We start from the raw sequence: 27,725 nt of genomic DNA, 5'->3' as shown, positions 1-27,725 counted from the left end.
GGATTTTAAAAAATGAAGATTTTAATATGTTTTTCTTATATATCTCATCTTTCCTTTGCAAGGCTTTCAGGAAATAAAAACATAAAATAATAAAAATTATTAATTTTATTCAACAACAATATACAATTTGTTGACTATCAGACATCAAATAATTGTACAATTCTGTATGAAAACAAAATGTTTAACATTGTAAATACATTATTAGGTTGTTTTAAATTTTTTCAAATAAATCAATCAATAAAACCAATGAAAAACATAATATTATGCTGACATGGTGAATTTAACATAGTAATATGTCTGAAAGTTTTTCTACGACAATAAACCTGAATATTACCAAATTTATACGTTACTTAATGGGTTATAAAATTATTTCAAAGAGATATGTTAAATCATTTACGGGCTGCCAATTGACACTCTTTTTATATCGATAGACAGTATCCACAAATGTAGACAATAATATACTTCCAGTAGATCCAGGCAGAGGGGATGTAGTTTCATTGGTAACCCATTTTAAACAAGATTCAATGATTTATATATTGATTGACAAAATAATCATTAATGGTAATGTAAACTCGTGAGTAAGGCTGACCCCCCCCCCCCCCCCCCAAAAAAATGAACATTTGTGTCCCAAGAACAAAAGAACAATGATAATCTTATAATTACACACATCAGTTAACAAAGTAATTAGTTGCTAAGCAATATTATGTAGATATTGTTTAAAGATCAAACATTCAAGGCATACTGTTCCATACACATGCAATGCATACATGTATACCAAATCAATGCATAAATCTATGCACATTAATTGTCACTGAAGAACACATCTATCATACCAATTTAAAAAGTAATTCAAGTTAAATACAATTGTCACAAAATGTGAGGCACTAATATTACCAAAGTAAAAAGTTCTTTCAATATTAATAGACAATGCTAGAAAGCAAAGGAATAAATACAGTTTTCATTAACCATAATGATGACTATGATACATTTTTATGAAAGCATATCTAACATCTTATCTTAAGAATCACATTGACATTACAGTAATTAAAGGCAATGAACAGACAAACTGTTGATGCATTGACATACATGTTATGCTGAGCCATAATTTACACACAACTGGGGCAGGGAGAGCATAAGAAAATGTGAGAAATAATCCCAAAACGATTAAACTGTTGTTTTCTTTTAAGTTGGATAATGTTTGAGGGGTCAAAATGTCCACTTTCTGACTGCGTTTTGCGCTAATTTATACCAAACCAACATGTCTGTAATATAACAAGAAAACTGGCTGAAGAACAGTCATAATGGCCGGTTCATACCGGTATTTTAAATTAATTGCTGTATATACATTAACTTTTTGTATTCTTGTTAAAAAGTTCCAAGCCTTGCACTTCAAAAACAGCAGACAATTTTTAAAAATCAATATCAATAAATGATGTTAAAGAATTCATTTTCTTGCATTTATAAATGTAAAGAATAATTGGGATGGCCTCTGAATTTTCCATAGATTGAGAAGTTTCATTTATTGAAAGATCCTTTTCCCCAGTAGTGCAACCACCCCCACTTCCTTAAAAAAAACAAAAAACACAAAAAAACCAGCAAAACAAACAAAACAAAAAACAAGAGGCCCATGGGCCGTGATGATCACGTAAGTATCATAACCCTAGTTATATAAACTTCTCAGGTATTCTCATGCTTGTACTTTAAGGTATCCGATCCATATTAGGACCTAATTTTTCCAACCTTGAATATCCATCATGCATTTAATACTTTGATGATATTAATTTAAAGCATTTTAGAGTAGAAAAAGATTTACCGAGAGAAATTTTCAAAAATATTATTAACTAAGCAATAATTATTAAACGAAGGTTACATGGTCTATGGGGACAGGCACATTTTTTAAAATAAAAAAATAAATACTAGATTAATAAATGCTCTGGTGGAAAGATGCATTTTGTTTTCAGAAATACAAAAACTATTGAAAATGAATTTTATACCATAAGGATTTTTAAAAAAAATAATTTTTATAGAATTAAAGCAAAGGGGGGGACATCTCTTCAAGAAAAGAAAAGGGTCATTCATTAGGACACATTTTATTCTTACATATTGATACTTAAACATGACAATTATGTCAAAGTATATGGAGTATTAAATGCAACAAAAAATCCACCCTTTGCTGTCAAGATCTTTCTAACATCAAAATTCAAATTCAAGTTATAATATTTGAAAGTGTACTAAACAAAACATTTGTAAATAAAATGCAGCTTATTAATAATTGTTTTCATTTTCAATATCATATACATGTACATGCAAAAATATTTTAGAAAGAGTTTATTTTTACCAAACTTCTTAGATGAAAAGGGACATAATGTCCAAAAAAATAATTAAATTGAATCTTTCTGTAAATTATTCACCTTTACACACTATGCCCTTATGAAATTTGAAATTTCCAGATCTTGAAGTTTTACATAGAAGTACACAAACATGATGTTGAGTACCAGAAGTATTTTTCATGTTTCATTAAACTTCCAAGTTAAAAGTTTTTTACAAATATTCTCAGCTACAGGTTAGGAACATCCTAGTTTCATGTAATTCTGTTTGGTTCTATAATAGGAAATGTACTAATAAACTGCTTAGTAATATATTTCATCTAGATACAAAACTTTTAAATTCAGATGAAGGTGAATCTAGTTGTTTGTTCAACAGCTGATGTGTGGTTTTCTTCATGATTTGTTCTGAAAATAAGGATGACAAAATATATGTTCTCTTATTCTAAATACATGTATTTGATATGATATCAATCAAATTTGTTTAACAAGAGTATCTATTTCAGTCAAAAATTGTTATGTTGTGTTAATTGTTACACAATATATTCCTCAAATAGCCGATTCCCATGTCAATTATTAAATTTAAGCAATAGTGTCAGGAAAATTATAATTTCTGTTTGTGGTCCCATTTTAAAACAAGAGGTCCATGGGCCACATTGCTCACCTAAGCAACAATAGACATCATAAAATCAGCGGAGTAATATACAAAAAAAAATATGGGCAATGTAGTCTAACAGATCCTGTATTTAAAAAAAAAATTTCCTTGGATATTCTGTTTATCATTGATCCCTTTTTGTCAAAGTATAGTCATTTCACATATTGAGCATTTCAGCTCTCAAGAAGATCTGAATCAAATGGAATATAAACTTACTTCAAACTTGTGAAGCCCAAGAATTGCCCACAGGCCATAGTCTAATAAAACAATTTCATAGAATTAAAAATATGTCAAAATGCCTCATAACATTAGAGTTTTGGTGAATTTAAAATAGTTTTCCTTGTAAAATTAGAACCCCCCCCCCCCCCCCCCCCCTCAATGTGGCTCCATCCTACTCCTGAAAAATATTATTTTGACAAATTTGAATCTACACCATCTCAGGTTGCTTTCACTACTGTTGCACCTTTTCTAAGAAAATGGTTTTAAAAAAAAGATTTTTCTCAATATATTCCTTTGTAAAGATTTAAACGGTCAACATTGTGCCCCTACCCTACCCCCGGGGATCATAATTTGACCAACTTGAATCTACCCTACCTGATGATACTCACACAAGTTACAGTTTTTTTGGCCAGTAGTGTTCTGAGTAAAAGATTAAAAATAAAATTTCTCTTTATATTCCTATGTATAATTTGACCCCCCCCCCCAATTGTGGCCCAATCTTAAGCCCAGGGACCATCATTTTAGAAAACTTGAATCTGCACTATTTGAGGATGCTTCCATGCAAGTTTTAGCTTTTCTGACCTAATGGTTTTAGAGTAGAAAATGTTTAAAGATTAACTCTTTATACTCCTATGTAAAATTTCCACCCCCCCCCCCCCACTGTGGCACCATCTTACCCCTGGGGACCATGATTAGAACAAACTTGAATCTACACTATCTTAAAATGCTTCCACACAAGTTTAAGATTTTTTGGCCAAATAGTTTTTGAATATTAAACTTTACAAGGTTTACTCTATATACTCCTATGTAAAATTAAGACCCCCCCCCCCCATTGTGGCCTCACCGTACCCCCGAGGACCATGATTTGAACAAACTTGAATCTACACTATCTGAGGATGCTTCAACACAAGTTTCAGCTTTTCTGGCCAAATTGTTTTGGAGAAGTTTTTAAAAGATTAACTATATATACTCCTATGTAAAACTTCGACCACCCATTGTGGCCCAATCTTAACCCTGGGGAACATGATTTGAACAAACTTGAATCTACACTATCTTAAGATGCTTCCACAGAAGTTTTAGCTTTTGTGGACATATGGTTTTAAAGAAGATTTTTGAAAAATATCACCAAATTTTCAATAAATCCTAATTATTTCCCCTTTAGAATAGGGCGTGTCCTTTTCATTTAACAAACTTGAATCCCCTTTACCCAATGATGCTTTGTGCCAAGTTTGGTTGAAATTGGCCAAGTGGTTCAGGAGAAGAAGTAAAAAATGTAAAAAGTTTACAGACAGACGGACGCTGGACAAAAAGTGATCAGAAAAGCTCACTTGAGCTTTCAGTTCAGGTGAGCTAAACAAAAAGAAAAAAGTCACGTGACATGGGTCAGAAATGGAATAAATGAACATTTAAAGTCCTTATTTTTGAATCTAATTGATTTTCGGACGATTAACATAATTGATATTTCAGGTGCCAACCTCCTTAAATCCTGTTTGTTGTGCAAATTGTGCAGATTTTACATAAAGAACACTTAAATGTTCTCTAGATATGATAGAACATTTTATAACTGTTAGATTTCTTTTTTCGTCGTATTGGTTGGACTTCAGGCATTTTGCTTGACTTGTTCACCCATTTTCGTAACTTTTCTTTCATTAAAGAAGGGGACACAATTAAAATTGTTACCTAACCATGTTGCGCAATGGGTTAAAGTACGAATATGCAAGTCATCAGTTTGAATCCTGCTGTTTTTATAAATTTTACCTTCCCAAAAAATTTAACTGAATTTATTTGGTCAAATTTGGAAAATATTTGAAAATTCTAATCAGATGAAAGCGTTTTGATTAAAATGTACTTTTATCCACCTTAATATCAACATAAGTCCAATACCACCATAAATCCATTGAAGTAGTATGAATATGATATACAGACAGGTCTTAAATATGTAGAATATATCATTACATTCAATTATGCATGTTTAATGAAATACATCATGAATGCTTTATTTTTAATTACAATAGAAGTTAGAAAAGTAAATCAATCCAATATTCAAAATATTTTAAGGGTATAATTACCTTAAAATTGTAGGGTTTTTTTCACATCTCTTCACTTTATGGAAGTATTACTGTAATAATATCTGCTGGAATTGAATGGTTGATGTGCAATATGACCTCCATCTCAGTGAGAATCTGTAAAAACAACAATAAAATTGGCAAATTTATAACTAATATATATCCATTGTAAAACACATTATCTCATTAATTTAGCACTGTACTCTTTTTTTAAGAAATTCATTTTACACAAATAATATGTCTTCAAATTAAAAAGGTAATATATCTATTGAATATGGATGAAGAGCTAATCTTGCTTCACAATAAAAAATGTGTATGGTGATTTATTTACTAAATCCATTTTTTTATGAGGCAAGATTCAAGATGGTTCTTGTTTATAAAAAGATTTGAAGTCAAAATCAATCTGAACTCTTTTTTTTATTTAGTTTTTATATGAAATTCAATAGCTTCATGATAACTGAAATATAATGACACTTTGTGTACACAGGTTTTTAGAGGTTCAGTTACATATACATGATCTAATATTGTTCCACCCTCTGTTGTGTAAAAATGCACCATTTGCATGAATCCCATTGATTCTAAGAAACTCTGTATGGGTCCTTGCATTTTGGCATCTTCATTCATGTCACCTAAAATAACCAAGTTGGAATAACGTCTCTTATAAAAATCCACCACTTTTTGTAATACGTCAAGAAAATTGTTCACAGGCAGTAAACTTGGTCGGTAGATTAGAATGATGACAGTATTGTCTTGATGTATTTCTATAGTTATTCCCTCTATATTCTTGTATTCCAAAGCATTGATCAAGATTGTCTCATCTGTTTTTTTCTTGTACACTCCAACCCCACCACCTTTAGCCTTTCTTAGTCTTGTTGTAAGATCTTCATTATCATCATAACACTGGTTTCGTGCAACATGGTGAAAGTCAAAGCCTGAAATTTCAATATCTCTGATATCTTCCTCTTCTTTCACCCATGTTTCTGTTAAACAAACAAAATCAGCTTTCATTAATCTGTTGTCACAATTTATCTCCTGAAAGTGTCCTCTCAAACTCTGAACATTAAACAAAACAATTGTTTTGAAATTTTCATACTTTGTTTCATTGCATATCCTGTCTTCATCTAAAATGTATTTCTCCATACTATTAAGAGCTAATTTCACATCTAAATCAGCATAAATTTTTTTTTGGACGACATTTTCATTATTAGTCTCAATGAATAGACCTTCTTTTGAAGTTACGCGACTGATTGCTACGTATGCTTGACCAGGAGAAAAAGTCCGATCCAAATTGACAACAACACTGCTGGTAGTCATGCCTTGAACTTTATGTGCTGTACATGCCCACGAGAGTTTCAGTGGAAATTGATGTCTGACAACACTCTTTACATTTTTATCATTTATCTCTTCCTCTACTCTTTTAATTGGGACAATATTTCCTTTGGGTGTTCTTTTTCCTTGTACTTTTCCAATACTTGAACTATCAAAGATTACTTCAACTACTTCTACTGCATTTACAGGCTGTTTGCTTTTAAACACAAAATTTGAAATATATCCCATTGCACCATTCACTAGTCCATCTTCAACACTTACATTTCGTGTTAGCATTACCCTTGCATTCACAGCTAATAGTAACGAGGCAGACAGGCCATCAACTCGGGTACTAGTCAAAGGTTTTTCACGTAAAGCTAATTTCCCTGTTGTCTTGTCTTTCTGATAATCATCAGCATGAATTTCTATTAATTCTTCACAATTCCTATGCAACATTTTGAGATTGTATTCATTTGCTTCTTGGTTTGTAGAATAAACATGTAGAACATCATTGGGTCCTTCTCTAAGGCATTCATGAAGTGTTGCCAAAGCTTCATCGGATATAGGTTCTTCAGATGTTCTAATTCGCAATGAGTTCAAAACAGTTGCAAATGCCTTATCTTCACGCTGTCGCATAATTTCATCCAACTCAACCATTTTAAAGAAATCCTGCCAGTAATCGATTGGATAGGAACCATTTTGTTTATACAACCTCTCATCTTTTCGTTGTTTAACTGGTGGAAGTTGATAAAAATCTCCGACTGCTATCACAGATACACCACCAAAGGGTTTTTTACATTTCTTGATTTGGACAAGTCGTTCATGAATGTAAAACAGTAGTCTTTTGTACACCATGGAAACCTCATCAATGACCAAAATCTGCAAATGCTCTAATCTGGTCCTTATTCCACTTAAACTTTGTTCCTTCAAGGGTTGATATGGAATTGGTAAAGCTTTCGTTAATGAAAAAACATGATGAATGGTATTACCTCCAATATTGAATGCTGCTGTTCCTGTAAAAGCTGTGAGAATCACAGATACTGCATTTGGGGAAGGCAAAGTTTTTTCAAAGAGACGAGATGCTTCATAGTGTATTGTCTTTATTAGATGGCTTTTTCCTGTCCCTGCTCCTCCAGTTATAAAAATATGCATAGGTTCTGCATTCTCTCCAGACATTTTCTTAATACACCACTCATGAACAGCATAAAATATCTGCTTCTGTTTCTCATTCAAACTGCGCAGTAAGGGAAGCATCTCTTTCCTGGTGTTTTGAGTTTCTCTCAAATGATAAATAATGTCTTCAGAACCAATACTTTCAATTTCATGTGTGACTTCTGATTCTGACTTTTCCTGCTCCTTTGATTTTAGTTTTTCATTCAAACATTCTCTTCGATTTAATTCTGATTCTGGACATAAACTAGCCCATGCATCCTCGGGTTCACCAAGCATTTCTAATGCATCTTGAGCATTTTCAATATCATCCTCATTTTTTGAGAACTGATCATGATTGCTATCCACAATGCTTTTTACTCTTTCTAAATCTCTGTTTGAATGAACTTTGACATATCCATTCTCATAAAAAGTCTGGTATAAATCAAAGCCAGGTGGTTTCAGTTGATTAAAATTCCAGTATGGAAGGAAAAGCTGTAGGCGACACTGATAAAATTTTTCAGGTGCATTGTCACGATTAAATCTTGGATATCGAATAACAGCCGGTTTCCCTCTACTTCTCTTTTGAATGTAACCCTTTCCATTTCTCAGTTCATATACACCTTCCTTTTTGTTCTTCGGAATCTCAGATTTACTAAGTACTCTGTATTCTGAACAGAATTCAGCAAGGCAAATTTTATTGAAAGGATTAAATTGAGGTCGGTTTTCATACCTTTCCACAATATTTGTCATCCATAAACTGTTTTCTTCATCATCATCATCATTGTCATCATCAGCATTCACATCATTTTCACCGATTTTGACTTTCTTGTTCTTTGTTATTTGTCCAAGAGGCTTACTCAATCGAGTTGGATTTTCTCCCACAGGAATGAAATTGACTTTCCTTGAACTCTCCTTCATTTTAAGATTACAGACCCTGTAAACTGCTTCCTGTGCACTAACTTCTCTGTGATTTAGATATGCTGATCCTACTCTCTTAATTGTGTCATGTGCACTCAAATTTCCCTCAGCAGCTTCTATTTTAGTTTGTTTTAGTAGCATCCCCATTTCCCTTTCAGATTTTGAAATGTATGATATGATATAGACTATGCAGCTGAAGGGGTCCAATACATACTGTATATCCATGTTAGCATCCCAGCTTTTGAGGAGGCATGGATTGTATTGAATTGTCCACATTTCTATTGGATTTCTTTTCAAAATACAGGTGGATTTAGATGCCAATGCTCTATGTGCTTTTTCGTATAAATCCTGTGATAGCTGCATGTTGCTGAATATTTCCTCTGTTGTTCTACATGTATTAGCATCATTAGTTATCTCATTCCACACTGTTAACAAAATCTCCTTTGCCTGCTCAGAACTTAATTCATTACTTGAATCATTCACATTTTGTTCCAATTGTCTTGAAATGAATGTACGCTCAGACGGTGGTCTAGGAAAATTGAACCTACACTCCGTTCCTTTTTTTCTACATGATTTTGAGTGACTTTTGCTATGTTGTTGCACATCCAGTACAGTTTGTCTAAGTTCTTGGTCAGTGTCTTCTGATGGTAGAGCACATGTGATATGACTATCGATAAACTGACAAACACTCTCCTCACTGTCTTCATCTAATTTTGGGGCATTCTCAACCCAATACAAGCAATGCATATGAGGAGAACCTCTCTGTTGAAACTCTACTCTTACAAAATAATCTACAATTTGTCCGATGGGTTTTGCTGGGGACATTATTACATTCTTTTGGAAAATATGGAATCTATGTTCAAACATCCTTCCAACTGTAACAGGATTGCTTCTCAAAATTTCACTTTTCTCAGTCCAATCTAAATCTGAGGGATTTCTATTGTCATTCATTTGTAGCATAATTGAACTTAGTATTTCATTCCACCTGAATTCTGCAGCAGAAAAAGAACAGAACCATGTTGGAATTCCAAGTTGTCGAAGCATTGCAAAAAGATCTTTTTGTGCAGTTGACCAATATGCAGGTGTTCCTCTAATTGGTTGCATAAATCGCAGGGCTTCATCACTCTTTAGCAATTTTGCAAGTACAACAGGGTTTTGTAACATTTCTGTAGTGACTGGTATCCCTCCATCAAGTTTTGATACAGATTTGCGAATTGAAATTTGTGTTTTCTCAATGACCTGATTCAATTCAGATAGGTATTGGCAAAAGAAAATGTAATTTGTATCCTTTGCAAATCTATTATCTGCATTCATCAGCCTGTTGTTAAAATATCAAGAGAGCGTTATCCTAACATCTCGACTTTCATTCCATGAATATTTTCCGGATGGAAATAGGTGTGGAAATGTCTTTGCTTCATTGCCCTCCTCTTGCAACATTCTTACTGGATTTTGTCCCTCACCTGGAGCTATATTATAAACATCGTCAAAGTAGTGATCTAGAACTTCTTGTGCAATATCAACAGGTTGTAAACAGGTATCTGTAGCAACCTCTTGAATTTCATTGTTCTGTTCCTCATTTATTTCTTCATTGTCAAAAATTTCTGGCTGGCTGAACAAAGTACTTTGGTCATTATCTTTCTCCCAATATGTGTTAATTTCAACATCATGATACCACTGATTGTTTTCTTTTAGATAACTGAGAGCTATTCTAATGTGACTAGGGTTTACAAACTGATATTCATAATATCCCTTGTAGGACAACTTTCGTTTGAGCTTAACTCGTAACAGAAGATTTTCATTTCCATCCAAAGGCAAACTGCTTGTTTTCTTCAGGTTAGATGGCACACATACAACAGGTCCATGTACATTTTGTTGGCCACCTTTTGGAAGCATTGTTACTTTCATGAAAGGTATATGTAGCGCAATAAGATGCTGTTCTAGAGTATTTAAGCTATTCAGCTCTGGTGGAATATCGTCCAAACACATTTTGTTGAAAGCTGCTTCAGCAGGTACATTTCCACTAAGAATTTTTCTATGACATGTAAAACAAATCCAGGTACGTGATTTGGGACAATTTTCAAAACATGCAGATGTACAACTATGAACATATTTCTTATCAATGCACAAATTTGCAACATAAACTGCCTGAATACTTTTTTCATACATTTGAAGTGAACATCCTTGTACCTGGTTTTCAAACAAAAGGCGATGGCAGCAGCAACATGTGTATTCTGGTCCATGTTTAACACAATCTTTAAATGATTTTACCACTTCATCAGTATTCTTAAGCATTTCAGAGAGTGCTTTTCTTTGTTTTTGTACAGAATCTTTTTTCTGTATCTTTGTTCCTGCATTAGAATGATATTTCACTTTACTGGCTGATTTTACCTTCTCTTTATGCTGTTTATCTGTTTTATACTTCTGTCTGGCTCTCTCTTTGACTTCCTCTTTGTGTGACTGATTTGTTTTATACTTCTGTCTGCTTCTTTCTTTGACTTCCTCTTTGTGTGACTGATTTGTTTTATACTTCTGTCTGCTTCTTTCTTTGACTTCCTCTTTGTGTGACTGATTTGTTTTATACTTCTGTCTGCTTCTTTCTTTGACTTCCTCTTTGTGTGACTGATTTGATTTATATTTTTTTCTGCTTCTTTCTTTGACTTCCTCTTTGTGTAGCTTGTTTGTTTCGTACTTTTGTTTACTTAGTTCTTTTAGTTTTTCTTTGTGTACCTCGTTTGTTTTATATCTTTTCACACTGATTTGTTTTAAATTTTCACGATATTGTTCATCGTTTCTGTATCTTTTCTTTGCATTTTCAATGCATTTTAATTTGAATTCTGGGTCTGTTATGTACCTCATGTTTTTCTTGCATAATTTTTTTTCTTTAGCACTAATGTTTGAATTTTGAAGTTCGCATCTTTCATTTTGGGATGAAATAGATTCTCGGTCTTGTCTATTCTGGTTTCCATCTATGCTGTTATCTTGAAATGAACACGATGGTTTTTGTGATGGAATCACTGACACATTTTCTCTCAAAGTTACAGATATAACAACATTATAATGGTTCTGATTCTTGTGATCTAAATAAATGCCTCTCAATGGTGCCATATTTTCTTCTGAATTTACCATCAATCCAGAAAAAGTAATCCATTTGTTCTCTGAGTATGTAAAAATTTCAGTTTTCAGTAAATGGGACAGTGCAAGAATCTCTAACTCAGTTGCCCATTTTCCATCCATGCGCATGTCTGATGATGAAATGTAGTTTTCTACAGAAGTTTGACCTGGCCTTAAGAATGTTGTAAAAAGCAACCTATTTTCCAACAGATGATGACATACTGCTAAACGTATTGTGTAATGATAGTCTTGCTTTCCTGTTAAACATAATGAGATTGCTCTGAAAAAACAATTTCCATCTGGCTCAACTGATACACTGGTCATTGGCACTGTTATTTCCTGTCCATACTGCTCTTGATTTTCACATTTCTGCATTGAATATGGTATTCTTAAAATTCCACACAGTGATTTCTTTTGATCATCAGAAAGAGGTAAAAATCTAATCTGATGCTGCTCACTCCCAACAAATTCTACTTCATCAGCATCTTGTAAACCAGTACTAGTAATATTGCATTGAAACTCTGCAGATTTGTTCAGTTCCTGTTCTTCATCACTGATTTGCATTTGTTTTTCAATACCTTCATCTATACCCAATGAAAGCTGTCTAATTGAGCATTGCACTCCAGTTATTTCACATTCAACTGCTTGAGAATAACCCATTGACATAGCAAGAGACAAGACATGATTGCATACATCTTGTACCGATTCATACAATACTCGTGTACTTCTACCATTTACACTCTGTAATCCTGCAGATGACCTTGAGTGGGAATCAAACGTAAAAAAACTATGGTGACATTTCCCAATCAAAAATGTATTTCCACCAAAACACACAAAACACCCATCATTATCATCAAGGGCTATTTGAAGTGCATCTAAAACCCGATAAGCATTGAAGTCATCATAATTCAGTACTACATCTGCCAAATTAATCAGACTTGGTAATGATTCATTTGCTTTAAACTCAAACATTCTACCAAAGCATTCAAAAAACTGAGGCAATTCATTTACTAAAAGGTATCTGTTTGCCATTGTTGAACTACACTGTAGATAGGAATACATCTCATCTCCTGTTGCCAATATTTTGTTCATATCTTCAGATTGCCATTGCTCACTATTCTTTAATTTATGATATGCCAATGCTGTTACAGAGTTTGCTACACACTGAGTTCCAGCATTTTCACCAAACATTTGATCACCTTGATGAAATGAACCTTGCACAGACAAATTGAAATTTTTTGAACTTTTATCATCACTTGTTCTACCAGTAACTTGTGTAGTAGCTTTTCTATCACTATTCACATTGTTTTCATTTAAACAGGCATTCCCATTTTTATCAACTTCAAATTTCTTATCTTTTGCGTTATTTGTTTCGCTTCTACCAATACATGCAATATATTCCTGCACAGGTATCTCTTTAGCATTTCTGCCATATCTTTCTGATTTCTCTGTATATTTCTTTTGTTCTTCAATATTTTTCTTAGTTTTCTCTATATTGTCTTTGTTTTCCTTTATATTGTCTTTGTTTTCCTTTATATTGCCTTTGTTTTTCTTTATATTGCCTTTGTTTTCCTCTATATTGTCTTTGTTATGTTCCTCTATGTGCCTTTCATCTTTTTTTAATGCCCTGCTGACCTCTTCCCCCTTGGGAGGTATCAGCTGCGCCTGACCTGCTGAACCTGACATCATCCAGATGTCTGATTCAGGTACTCTCGGTGGAGTACAAACCCACGCTGGGGAGTCAGGGGATGCTACCTTGTCCTTTGTGACAATCAGACGACTTCCCCGAGGAGGTGACAACCTCGGGGCTGAGTGCATTCTCTCACAAGGAGAGGCCTGCACTCTGGCCATGGGTTTTTCCTTAACAGGAGGTAACCCAATCGAACCTTGCCCAGGAGGACCCAAGTCAGCAGGAGACTCTAAACCAATCTCATCATGAGGAATGTCATCTTGTCTCTTTTGTCTTTTTATCAACTTCCTTTTCTCTCGCTCCTTTCTACCAGTCAAAGACTTTCTCTTTGGCATCTTTAACATTAAAAAACAAACTTAAAATAAATAACAGTATAAATGCATTATGTCATAGCTACGGCAATTACTTGACAAATGTCCAATTAAGAATTAAAACATTGCCAGCCAATGTTTTATAACCTAAATAAGTGATGAGACCTACAGGCAACATTGCTCACCTGAGCACTTGCATGACTGCTCCAAGCAGTTTTAATAACTAAAATACAAAAATATCTGTAATATTAAGCAGCCAAGTTTTTTTGTTAATTCCCGCACATGCATAAATGAAAGGAGGCCCTTGGGCCACATCGCTCACCTCAGCATAGACAACCATGATGAAATCAGCTCTTTGGTGTCATATATGTACACAATATCCAAACAATGTCAATAAATGGATGCTGTATAAAGAAAAAGGATAGATTTTCAAATTTTTCCTACAGATCCTTATGCTTTACATGGAGCCTCTTTTGAAACTGGATGATTTCAGTGTCAAATTACATAGTGAACATGTTGACCAATTCATTTATCAAGAAGACCTGACGACCAAGAAGAAAAATTCATAATAACACTGACCTACATCAAACTTTGAACCCCTTTTGTGGCCCCAGAATTGCCCAGAAACCACAGTCACAGTAATATCATATATATTTCATATTCATAATTATATAAAATAAAAAAAAAAAACCCACCTACACAGTGTTACCTAATTATACCCTCAGGATAATGATTTGAACAAACTTGAGTGATGATGCTACCAAACAAGTTACAGCTTGTCTGATCAATTGTTTTTGGGGAAAAAAAGATTATTCTCTATACTTACTTATGTAAGAATTGGTCCCGACCCCCCCCCCCCCCCCCCCCAACCCAATTAGGGATTAAAACAAACTTGAATGAGATCCAAGGATCTTTAAACACAAATTACAGCTTGTCTGGCCTATTGGTTTTTAAAAAGATTTCTATATATATATTCCTCTGTAAAATTTGACGTTCATTTAAATTAACTTGAATTTATAGTATGCCAGGATGCTTCAACCTAAGTTGCAGCTTGTCTGCCTAATAATGTTTTTTTGAGAAAAAGATTTTTATAGAAGATCTCTATATGTTCCTATGTAATATTTTGACCCCCTTCCCCAATTTTGGTCCCATCTTACCCCCAGATATCATGATTTGAACAAACTTAAATCTACTGAGGATGCTTCCACACAAGTTATTGCTTGTCTAAACAATTGGTTTTTTGAGAAGAATTTAATTTTTTTTTCTCTTTACATTCCTATGTAAAAATTCGACCACAAATGGTGACCCAAAACTACCCAACGGGATCATGATTTCAACAAATTTCAATTTACAACACCTAAGGATCACCTGAGGATGCTTTTACACAAACTTCAGCTTTTCTGATCAAATGGTTTTTGAGAAGAAGATTTATAGGAAATACCAACAAATTTTCTATAATTATAAATTATCTCCCCCTTTAAGGGGACCTGACCCTTTATTTGAATAAATTTGAAAGCCCTGCACTTAATGATGCTTTGTGCCAAGTTTGGTTAAAGTTGGCCCAGTCGTCCTACAAAAGCAGTCTAAAATATAAAATGTTACAGACGGCCTGACAGACACCCGACAAAAAGTGATCAAAGAAGCTAACTTGCAGGTGAGGCCTAACAAAAATAATGGCTTGTTTCCGCTTTCTTGCTTTTTAAAAAAAAAAAATTAAAATAATAATAATAATAAAAAAAAAAGGCCCATGTGCCACATAGCTCACCAGAGACACAATAGACATTATAAAATCAGCTTTATGGAGTCACATTTAAAATATCTGAAAAATGTGTTATAATAGATCCTGTATAAAAAAAACTTGAGCTTTCAGCTCAGGTGAGCTAAAAATGAGGGTCAGTTGGTCAGAATTTTTTCTTAATTTTTTTCAATTTTTTTTCCCTTTAATGCAGTATGTATTGAGCAGTATCTATACATGCAGGTTAAATACATATACTCACACTGCTGAATGGTATAAAATGAGAAATACTTCCAATATCTTTCCTGACTATTAAGCTGGTCTTAAGAAAACACTAAAATGATATTATATATCAGATACTTCCCCTGCCAGTGATGAGAGCATTATTAATATCTACTACACATGGAAACATACAACAATTTTGAAACAAAAATGCTAAGTTAAACTGCAACAAGAGTTGAATAATTTTTTTCCAAATCAGATAAAAACGAAAATAAATGATTTTCCATCAAAAATCCTTTGTTTTATTTTTTTTTATGTGTCAAAAGTTTTGAGTCGGCAATATCAGAATATCAAAATATTGTTCGCATAATTTTCTCATGGTTCACAAATTAATGCATACAGTTTACCAACAACCTGTCATGGTATCAAAAATGTATGTAATTTAACAAGCATTCTGAGAGTATTGCATAAGCAATACACGTCCCCTACTGGTTTGTAGAAATTTGTGAAAACAATGCACTCAGCACTGTTATGCAAAATATCATTTCTTACCGTCTCAACAGACCAACCCGATAACGAACCCGATTGTAATAATACAAAACCCGCAGTCGATTAAATATACAACACAATGTTTGACACTATTTTACAGAACTTATTTGTTTGTTAGAAACAATAAAAGAAATGGTCCAAGTAATGCACGATATTATTACTGACAACATACTTTCCTCGTTTATTTGATACACACCGAGCCCGATAACGAACCCAAACATTAAAAAATTTGAATATTAAAAATTAATTTTCTCGAAAATATGTCAACCAGATGCTACAAAAGTGTAAACTTGATCTGTAGTTTGACATTTTGAAGCTGTTTAGCAAATTTCATGTTATTCCTCCAACGCATAAAGAACAAGAGGCCCATGGGCCACATCGCTCACCTGAACAACAGTTCCTTGTAACATTAAATTTGGTATCATATGCTATTTCTATTTTAAACTTTGAAACCCTTTCTGGGGCCCTAGTATTGGTCCAGGGTTTATGTTTAGCTTTAACAATTAATAATCTACAAGGCTTTAATATTTTAGAATCTACACTATTTAAAGATGCTTACGTAGTAATATGACAAATTAAAGCAGTGTAGGTCTAGAAAAGAAGATTTTTAAACATTTTCCTTATATACTTCTACGTTAAAATTTAAACCCGTCTTGGGTCACCATTATCAGTCCAGGGGTCACTATTTTGAAAATATTGAATCTACATTATCCAAGGTTGCATGCATATTTATCTCACAAATTGTAGCATTGCAGTTCTGAAGAAAAAGATTTTTAAACATTTGCCTATTTACTTCTATGTTAAACTTTTAACCCCTCTTTGGGCCCCAGTATTAGATTTAATTTACCAATTTAGAAACTACAATAGCCATGGATGCTTGCATAGTAATCCCCAAACTGTTGCACTGTTGTTCTTGAGAAGATTTTCAAACATGTTCCCTATATATTTTTATGTTAACTTTAAACCCCTTCTGGGTCCCCAGTATTAGTCTGGGGGTCATGGCTTACACAAATAAGAATCTTGACAATTTGAGGATGCTTGCATAGTAATCCCACAAACTGTTGCATTGTAGTTCTTGAGAAGAAGATTTTAAACACTTTCCATGAATACTTCTATGTTAAACTTTGAAACCCTTCTGGGGCCCCAGTGTTGGTCCGGGGGTCACGGCTTTTACAATTTAGTATTCAAGGATCCTTGCATAATAATCTCACAAACTGTAACATTGTAGTTCTCGAGAATATTTATAATCATGTTTCCTATATATTTCTATGTTAAACTTTGAACCCCTCTTGGTGCCCCAGTATTAGTCCGGGGGTCACGAATTTAACAATTTAAATCTACAATAGCCAAGGATGTATGCATAGTACATGTAATATCTCAAACTGTTGCATTGTAGTTCTTTAGAAGAAGATTTTTAAACATTTTCCTATACATGTTAAACTTTGAACCCCGCCTGGGGCCCCTGCTTTGGTCCGGGGGTCACATTTTTTGCAATTTAGAATCTTCTCTATAAATACAAGTTTTTATGTAAATATTGGCTCTTCCGCGGCGCAGTGGTTCTTGAGAAGAAGATTTTTAAACATTGTTCCTATGTATTTTAATGTTATACTTTGAACCCCGCCTGGGGCCCCTGCTTTGGTCCGGGGGTCACGGTTTTTGCAATTAAGAATTTTCATTATATATACAAGCTTTAATGTAAATATTGGCATTTCTGGTGCAGTGGTTATTAAGAAGAAGATTTTTAAACATTGTTCCTATGTATTTCTTTGTTAAACTTTGAACCCCGCCTGGGGCCCCCGTTTTGGTCCGGGGGTCACGGTTTTTGCAATTTAGAATTTTCATTATATATACAAGCTTTTATGTAAATATTGGCATTTCCAGTGCAGAGGTTCTTGAGAAGAAGATTTTTAAACATTGTTCCTATGTATTTAGATCTACGTTAAACTTTGAACCCTGCCTGGTGCCCCCATTTTGGTCCGAGGGTCACAGTTTTTGCAATTTAGAATTTTCATTATATATACAAGCTTTTATGTAAATATTAGCATTTCCGGTGCAGTGGTTCTTGAGAAGAAGATTTTTAAACATTGTTCCTATGTATTTCTACGTTAAACTTTGAACCCTGCCTGGGGCCCCCGTTTTGGTCCGAGGGTCACAGTTTTTGCAATTTAGAATTTTCATTATATATATAAGCTTTTATGTAAATATTGGCATTTCCAGTGCAGAGGTTCTTGAGAAGAAGATTTTTAAACATTGTTCCTATGTATTTCTACGTTAAACTTTGAACCCTGCCTGGTGCCCCCATTTTGGTCCGAGGGTCACAGTTTTTGCAATTTAGAATTTTCATTATATATACAAGCTTTTGTGTAAATATTGGCATTTCCGGTGCAGTGGTTCTTGAGAAGAAGATTTTTAAACATTGTTCCTATGTATTTCTACGTTAAACTTTGAACCCTGCCTGGGGCCCCCGTTTTGGTCCGAGGGTCACGGTTTTTGCAATTTAGAATTTTCATTATATATACAAGCTTTTATGTAAATATTGGCATTTCCGGTGCAGTGGTTCTTGAGAAGAAGATTTTTAAACATTTTTCCTATGTTTTTCTACGTTAAACTTTGAACCCCACCTGGGGCCCCAGTTTTGGTCCGAGGGTCACAATTTTTGCAATTAAGAATCTTCACTATATATACAAGCTTTTACGTGAATATTGGCTTTTCTTGTGCAGTGGTTCTTGAGAAGAAGATTTTTAAAGACATGCACCCTATTTTCACTTCCATCCCTTTGTTCCTGTTACAATCTGAACACACCTGTGCCTTGCTGCTTTACTATAAAAGTCGTACAACCTTTCAACTACCGGGTATTTAATTTCTTTTAATGTGCTTTTCTTTCAATTTCATTGAGTAAATCCAACAATGTATATATGTCTAGCAAGTGTGTTTGCTTTAAGACAAATAGTCATTTTTGACGTAGACAAGCAACTGAAGTTGGGGCTGATTTTCGTAACGACAATTGTGAAGGATTTTCCTAAAATTCTGTTTCAAAACTATCAGTTGTAATATCTAGCCGAGCCAAATCTTCCCGATCCTAGATTCTGACGCTTCAGTCGGTTTTTATAATTCTGTGTACCGAAAAGAACCACTTACAGTATTATGTTTCCAGAATGATGATGGTTTGTGAATTGTTAAAAATCACAACCAATAAATATTGGTGTATCATGGCAACTCTAGGCCAAATAATAATATGTATTCTAATGAGGTTTAAACAACTTTTGAATTTTATGGCAAATATTAAAGAAACTATACCTTCTTCTCTATGCATGCAATTATAAATTGTTCTCTTCCTGCATAATTCAGTTTTTAATACCATCATAATTTTTTTGCCAGAAAACCAATTTTTGCCACATTTTCTTAAGAATAGCCAATGGGGCCAGGCCATGTTTTAGAGCATGCCCTTTTACACAGGTGCATACATCCAAAACTGAATTTTTAAAACATTATAACAAGATGTAATTCAATTCTCACTAATGATACCCCTGCTCTGATGTGAGTACAATGTATACAAAATAAACCTTGTTAACATTAATATTGGATCAAATATAAATCCAATCATATTATTGCATGCCTAAACAAAGGCTATGTTAAAATGTCAAGCAACTGCAACAAGTAGGTGCTGAGAAAACAGACAATAATTTGTTTGAAAATGTAACTCTAAAATAACAGTATTCATTAAACCAGAACTTTAATCACATTGTTACAACAAGAGGCCAAGGGGCCACAACGCTCACCTAAGCAACAATTGCCTTAATTCTGATCAAATTAGCATTGCAGTATCAAAATATCTTGACAACTGAGTACAGTAGATCGTGCTAAAAAAAAATGAAAATCTGCCAATCTTTATCCACCTCTTATTTTTTTGGTAAATACCAAGCCCCTTTTGTATTGTACCTGTAAGAAGATTTTACTCTATTCCTATATACCCCCCCCCCCCTTCCCCATTTCGTGGCCCCACTTTTCTCTAGGGAATCATGGTTTCATCAAACCTAAATCTGCATAACCTGTGCTTTCACACTAAGTACTGAGTTTTGGACCGAAAACTTTCCCAGAATATTTTTAAAGATTTTCTCTATATATTCCTATGTAAAAATTCAAATCACCATCATGGTCCCGCCCTACCACTAGGGACTGTGATTTTGCAAACTTGACTTTACACTACCTGTGGATGCCTCTATATACAAGGTTAAGCTTTTCTGGCCAAATAGTCTTTAAAAAGAAGATTTTTAAAGATTTTCTCTACATATTCCTATGTAAAACATGATCCCCCTATTGTGGCCTCACCCTACCCCTGGACTATTAATAAACAAACTTGAATCTATATGATCTGGGGATCCTCCACTCAAATTTGGGCTTTTCTGGCCTAATAGTTTTGAGAAGAAGACTTTTTCTCTATACATATATAAAAATTTATTCCCCATTGTGGCCTCACCCTACCCCCAGGAACCATGATTTGAACAAACTTGAATCTACATTATCTGAGGATGGTTACACGCCAATTTGAGCTTTCTTGGCCAAAAAGTTTTTAAAAGAAATTTTTTAAAAGATTTTCTCTATATATTCCTATATAAAAATTCATCCAACAATTGTGAACCCACCCTACCCCCAGGGACCATGATTTAAACAGACTTGAATCTACACTATCTGAGGATGCTTCCACTCAAAGTTGAGCTTTCCTGGCCTAATAATTTTTGAGAAGAAGATTTTTAAAGATTTTCTGTATATATTCCTATGTAAAACTTGATCCACAATTGTGGCCCCACCCTACCCCCGGGGATCATGATTTGAACAAACTTGAATCTACACTACCTGAGGATGCTTCCATTTTAATTTGACCTTTTCAGGCCTAATAGTTTTTGAGAAGAAGATTTTTAAAGATTTTCTCTATATATTCCTATGTAAAACATGATCCCCCTATTGTGGCCCCACACTACTGCCGGGACCATGATTTGAACAAACTTGAATCTACACTATCTGAGGATGCTTCCACTCAAAGCTGAGCTTTCCTGGCCAAATAGTTTTTGAGAAGAAGATTTTTAAAGATTTTCTCTATTTATTCCTATGTAAAACTTGATCCCCCAATTGTGGCCCCACCCTACCCCCAGGGACCATGATTTGAACAAACTTGAATCTACACTATCTGAGGATGCTTCCACTCAAAGTTGAGCTTTCCTGGCCTAATAGTTTTTGAGAAGAAGATTTTTAAAGATTTTCTCTATGTATTCCTATGTAAAACTTGATCCCCCTCTTGTGGCCCCTCACTACCCCCGGGGACCATGATTTGAACAAACTTGAATCTACACTATCTGACGATGCCTCCACACAAGTTTAAGCTTTTCAGGCCGAATAGTTTTTGAGAAGAAGATTTTTGAAAAATACCAACAAATTTTCAATAATTCTCAATTATCTCCCCTTTAAAGAGGGCGTGGCACTTCATTTGAACAAACTTGAATCCCCTTCACCTAGTGGTGCTTTGTGCCAAATTTGGTTGAAATCTGCCCAGTGGTTCTTGAGAAGAAGATGAAAATGTGAAAAGTTAACGACGACGACCACAACAACGATTGTGATCAGAAAACCTCAGGTGAGCTAAAAATAAACCTGATAAATCCTACCAAATAGCATTACTATTTGGACTTACTGTGGTAAACTTTCAAGCATCTGCAGTTGTTAATTGTAGAGAGAAAATGTTTCAGAAATTTACTTTCAGGACGGAGATATAAAAAAATGTAAACAAAAGCATGGCCTGGGCTATGTTAATTACATAACAAAGAATTGTGACTTCTGTATCATGAATATAACTTGACGGCTGAGAGTAAGATTTTGCATGGCTATAAAAAGTGCCATACTTAAGTATTGAAAACATTAAAAAACAGAAAACTTAATACAGTGATTGGGAAGAACCTGCGCCATGCGCCATAGTCACATTTAAGTGAAATATGGCGCATTACATCAATTACTTTAAGCGCAAAAGTGCGCATTTAAATTTCTCATCGGTAACAAAAGTTTTAGCAATTTCTGCGCTGGATATTTACTCTGTACAACTTACCTTATCATCTTTTAATCGTTCGTTTTTAAACATCAAATCTCATTGGGCGTGTTTGTTAAAACAGAAACAAAACAACCAATAAAACGTTTCCACTCATTTACGCGTGGTAGCTTAAACAAAATAATTCCAGAATTTCATCTGGACGACAAGTTTGAGTCGCCCAGTATTCTGAGTTCTCAATAATATAAATTATCCCAAATGCAGTAAAATGATGATTATCTAATTGAAAAGACGTTTTCAAAACCTCAATAAATCCCTGTTGTGATTATTAAACTCACGACTCACGACTGCCTTATCATGCTTATCGTTAGGGGTTATAAATACAGGTGATGTAACCACACTGTGCATTGAAAATTACAACCGATGTTTATTACTTTCAGTGTTGATACATGTACTACAATTAATTGTAACTTGTAATTAGTTAATAACTCGCAAAATTATTGTTTAAATCATAACAAAATCTGTTTGCCTACAGTTATCTTCAGAATTCTAAAGATTCTCTACATGATAACGGAATAATTTGGTCAAAGGGTTTGACTAATACATGCACCTCCTATAAACACAGAACTACAGAGACTGATTTTATTTATCATTTAGCAAACACAATTACAAAACATTGCGCCAACAAAATGCCATTGTATAAACACATCAAATAAATGAAATTTAACAAATTGGTTCAGTTTTTAAATTTTTTAGAATTTTTTTAAATTTTTTATTGACTTACTTATAATTCAAATTCTAAAAATGATAAAATGTTGAATATGTGTATTTAGCGTTATGCTGAATGGAAGTCACCCTGATTTCTCCCTACTATTCTGTTTGGGAGAAGTGAAGTCTCCCTAAAATTTTGCTCTAGGTTGGTCCTTGATAAAAAAAAATTTTTAAATGGCCCCCATTGAATAAATAGATGTCCCTTTCATTATGAAAATGGCCCATTAAAATTATTAACTGTGGGGCCAAGTCCCATTGACATTATTGGCCTTCCCAATCTCTGTTAATAACACCGAAAATTGTGATGATGCCCTTTTTAGTACCATCTAAAAACAATGTTTTGCTATAAATCTTTAAAAAATTGAATTGTTCGTGCTCACCTTATAACTGTTCACTATTTCACAGCAACCCCAATTTTCTATATGTGTTCTCTTTGTTCTCGACTAGTACTGACTCCTGGGTAACAAGGCAGAAAAAGGGCTCTGCTCTAAAATTTACAGAAAGCAAAACAAATTATATTATATACAGCAAAACATGGTTAAAGCAAATATACTTTTATTGAAATGACGCCTACAGCAAAGTGATTATCATTCCCTTGTGACTTTATTACATGTTGAAAATTTGACAGATATAATGAATTACACTTATTAAGAAGCACCAGCTAGAAGGCTTGAGTATCACCAGCTACCTCATGTACGATACATATCACGATATGTTCATGCAATACCTCATGTGTCACGATATAGTTGCCACCTATTAAATAAACTGATATCTATGTTGTCTACCTCTATAAGAAAGCAGATAGCACAAACAAAATAAAATATGTCAACTATTTACAATATCAAACAACAAACTGCAAAGAAAAAGAATTCATTTGATAGCAAAAATTTAAAAATCATTACAAACTTTACTTAAAATTTCTTAATGTCTTCATGTAATTAAAATAAAGAAAATTAAGTCATACTGTGTACAGTATAGCAGGTTAAAATCGCGGTTGGAAAAAATCGCAATTTTATCATTTTGCAGCAAACTGCAGTATGTTAAATTCGCCGAAAACAAAAATTTGTAAAATATAAAATTTAAACCTGATTGATTTTTACAAAATACCGATCACGATCTACTGTACATGATATGTATATTAACTCATCACGAAAAAAATGAATCATTTTATTTGGGTTTCATTTCCAAAATATATTTCTTGAAAAACAATTATAGAGATATCCAATGAAATACTTTTCAATAAAAAGAACGGTTTGTGTAATACCCGTTCATAATTATTGTACCGATAATATAACAGTTTCTTTAAGAACACCCTACTTACATGTATATAATGGAAGGATTGCCACTATTAATTGAGTTTCACACCTTTTTACGTGCTAGACATTCATGAGTAGCCTGTTTAAGCACTCTGAGCCCCTAAATCACTTTGAAATTTACTGATAGTACTGGGCGGACAGAAATTACTCACGCATCACTGAACGTGGCTTGGGTACTTGTCAAGTGTTATGTTGGATTACTGCAGTTCTTTTTAAAAGTTTATGTAATAGGAAGAATAAAGAAAGGTTTTGCACCATTCTTGTGGGTTTTTTTTTATTATTCTTATAAAAAAAGTTATTAAAAAACGAATTGTCTCATGTATGCCTTGTTTGATTTAGTCAATATATCCCTGCTGATATTAATTCAATATTGCAGCATTTTATTTTTTTAAATAAAATTTTATTCTAGTAAATTATGTGGGAAGCCATTTTACCAGTTGCAAAAAAACCAATGAGTTCTGAATAACGTACCTGTTTCCAAGAGAAATAAGATCAAATGTTGATAAAAAAAGTTTTGGCCCTAAAAATCATCAATTGAACCTGTTGAATAACAGGTTTGACACATACCACCCAGTTATTGGTAATTTGTTTTTAAACCTATACAGTTTGATTTGCACAGAAATAACAGACAAAAAGGTTTCTAACATCCTGTCCGAATACAGTTGCACCACCTTGACATATGGTTATTGCATGTGGTAAAATATGATTTATCTAAGACTTCATTAGTAAGACATTTAATGAATTCCAAAAGTATTTGTTATAATCCATCCCTTCATTTAATTCCAAACCAGAGGAAATTAAACTGCATGGGTATTCGTAACTTGTAAAATGATGGCTCCATTAAATTCTGCATCTACTTGCGTTTTTTTTTTAATTGATATCCTGCATGCTTTCTGGGTATGTTAGAATACATAAAAAACCTTCTTTTAATAAAAAAAATCTTGTTACACATTACAAGTGAAAATTTAAGGCGCCGACAGATGATTTATGTGCATATTAAAGTTGCAATGACCTGGATTTACTGCATAGTAAAAGTAGGTTGACTAATCTAAGGCTGATCATATTGAATACATAATACATGACCGCAAAAATGAAACAGTAAAACTGCTGCAGAATTTTGCTTAACAAAGCATTAATTCCTGTTTATATTAAAGGTATCAATGTTTTCCCCCCATCTTTTATTTCATTAATTATTTTCTATTTAACTTATGAACCATTTGCAACTGGTCAAAATTCGGAACTGGTCAAATGACTGTACATTTTACATAAATTTTAGACAACATTACCTGCAGTTCTTGAAATGATTGTTGATTTCTCATCGATAACAAGTATATACTGTGACAAGAATAGATATGGGCTACCCCATATCCAAGATATTCAACTTTTAAATTACTTGAATTTTCACTGTGCTCAGCCAATCTCTACAGTTAAAATCACTGAAAATGTTAAGAAACTGACGTTTATAGTTCTTCATGTTCGTATTAAATACTGCCACCTGTCATTAGCAAACAGTTCACACATCTGTGCTCTAACAGAGTATACACAATATGGTGCAGGTCTTGCATAACCATTCCGTTGTTTAAAAAAAAGAAAAAAAGAAATAACACCAACTCTTACACAACAAATAATTAAAAGAAATTGTGTGATAACTAACAAACAATAATCATGAGAGTAATATAATTATTGTAATAATATAAGCAATATTCATAAGTGAAAAAATTGTCAATCGAAGAATGACCTATATAATATATTTACATGAAAAAGAACGAGGAGGCAGCTAGCGTAAGAATATGAATACTTCACATTTACATTTCTTGGGGTGGGGTGTTTATTCAAAATAATTTTACGTTAATTTTGTTTTCTTCCACGTATTACATATATACATTGATATTCTAAATATTTATTGTAATGTTGTATCTGCTGATCATGAACATATCTATATATTTTAGCGCAAGAGTACCTGACTATAGTAATATATCTTGAATAGATAGTAGGCATCGAAAATATTAAAAATTTGTTTAAATATTTGATCAAGCTACTATTATTATTCTTAAGACACTACATGGTAGACACAATGTTCTGTCGTTAAAATTACAAATGTCCTCGTACCCAATTTAACGATAGAATTCATCCCGTATCCTCACTTTGTAGCAAATGAAAAAATTATATCGCGCTGTAGCTTGCCTAAATATGATTGGTCTCAAAAACTTACAATGTTGCTCTTTTAGAATCCTATATATATTACCACATTAACTGTTTTTGCAACGAAATCACTGCCACTTTTAACATCACTTTTGAAAATTCGCTGTTTATGGTCGCCATGTTAATGATAAAATCCAAGACATTCCAAGTGCGATTTCCAACTAAATGGCAGGCAAATTCAAACGTGTACTTTAACAAAATGCCTTGGTATGACTCATTAAATGGATATTTTCTGGAATAAATGAAATATGCATGTTCAAAAAGGTTTGTTATGTATAAAAATGTGATTTTCCCCAGCAGATTATTTTTTACAGACTTAAAATCGACACGAAGCTGATCAGCTTCGTGGCTGCTACATTGCAAGTTTATGGGACGAATTCTTACTGTGACCTGAGCGTAGCCTGGTCACGGTAAGATTATTCTTTCTAACCAGCTAACTACATGGCTATTGTACAACATGGCTATTGTAGACTATCACAAATCAAGTAACTCATAACACTACTGCAGTACATCTTCTATATATCATCAAACGACATTAAATTTTAGTCAAGCAATGGAAATGCCATTAATTGCAAAATTTGGAGAAAAAAGTGTCCATGTCCCTTTCACATAAAAATAGCGTACAAGATGCCAGTCTACAATTGCTGTGCGAAATCATTGAACTATTTTTTTGTTTTGGTTTTGATACAAAAGAAGTCGCATTATGTACTTACCTTGAAATGTTGAAAATCTCTTGCAAAAGATTACAACCAACCGGCTATTCTTCTACCTTTTCCTTCTCTTCTACTTCTGTTTACAATTTCTTTTAAAATCTTTCGCAGCAGACGTGTGCAGTAAGCGACGGAATTACGTCACAAAACGGTGTCTTGATATTTCGTTCCGTACAAAATTCAGATCGCTGAATTACCGTCCTATCACACCATCGGGTTAATGTTGGATAACTTTCAGAGATGATATAAAACATAATTATCTGTTTGTGTATTTTTTTCACTTGAGGTAAAAGTGACATAGAGTTTCATTTTATCCGGCATTACTTCTGGTCCTCTCTATAAGATTTTTTCATTTATATAATTTTCGAGGGGGAGGGCTACCTATGAAAACCACGAAATTTGAGCGGATTTTAATGATTCCACAGTATGTCATTC

General features: G+C 33.6%; 1 protein-coding gene and 1 long non-coding RNA gene across 3 annotated transcripts in view; both read right to left on the bottom strand.

The window, feature by feature from the left end:
- Positions 1–27,725, bottom strand: part of LOC136273986 (uncharacterized) — a 96,368-nt gene that overhangs the window by 17,012 nt on the left and 51,631 nt on the right. The window lies entirely within an intron of this gene.
- Positions 88–27,725, bottom strand: LOC117683597 (uncharacterized). 2 transcript variants are annotated; one of them, XR_010710903.1, is made up of 5 exons: positions 27,294–27,725; positions 23,443–23,549; positions 5,268–5,381; positions 3,196–3,236; positions 88–2,732 (listed from the first exon to the last, which is right to left on the bottom strand). It is a non-coding gene; the product is annotated as an uncharacterized lncRNA (long non-coding RNA). The 2 variants fall into 2 exon arrangements; XR_010710901.1 differs by lacking the exon at positions 3,196–3,236 and having other exon boundaries at positions 27,294–27,456.

Source organism: Magallana gigas, chromosome 1 (assembly GCF_963853765.1).
Source record: "Magallana gigas chromosome 1, xbMagGiga1.1, whole genome shotgun sequence".
In the NCBI taxonomy this organism is placed as follows: Eukaryota; Metazoa; Mollusca; class Bivalvia; order Ostreida; family Ostreidae; genus Magallana; species Magallana gigas.
This window is presented reverse-complemented; position numbering and strand designations above follow the sequence as displayed.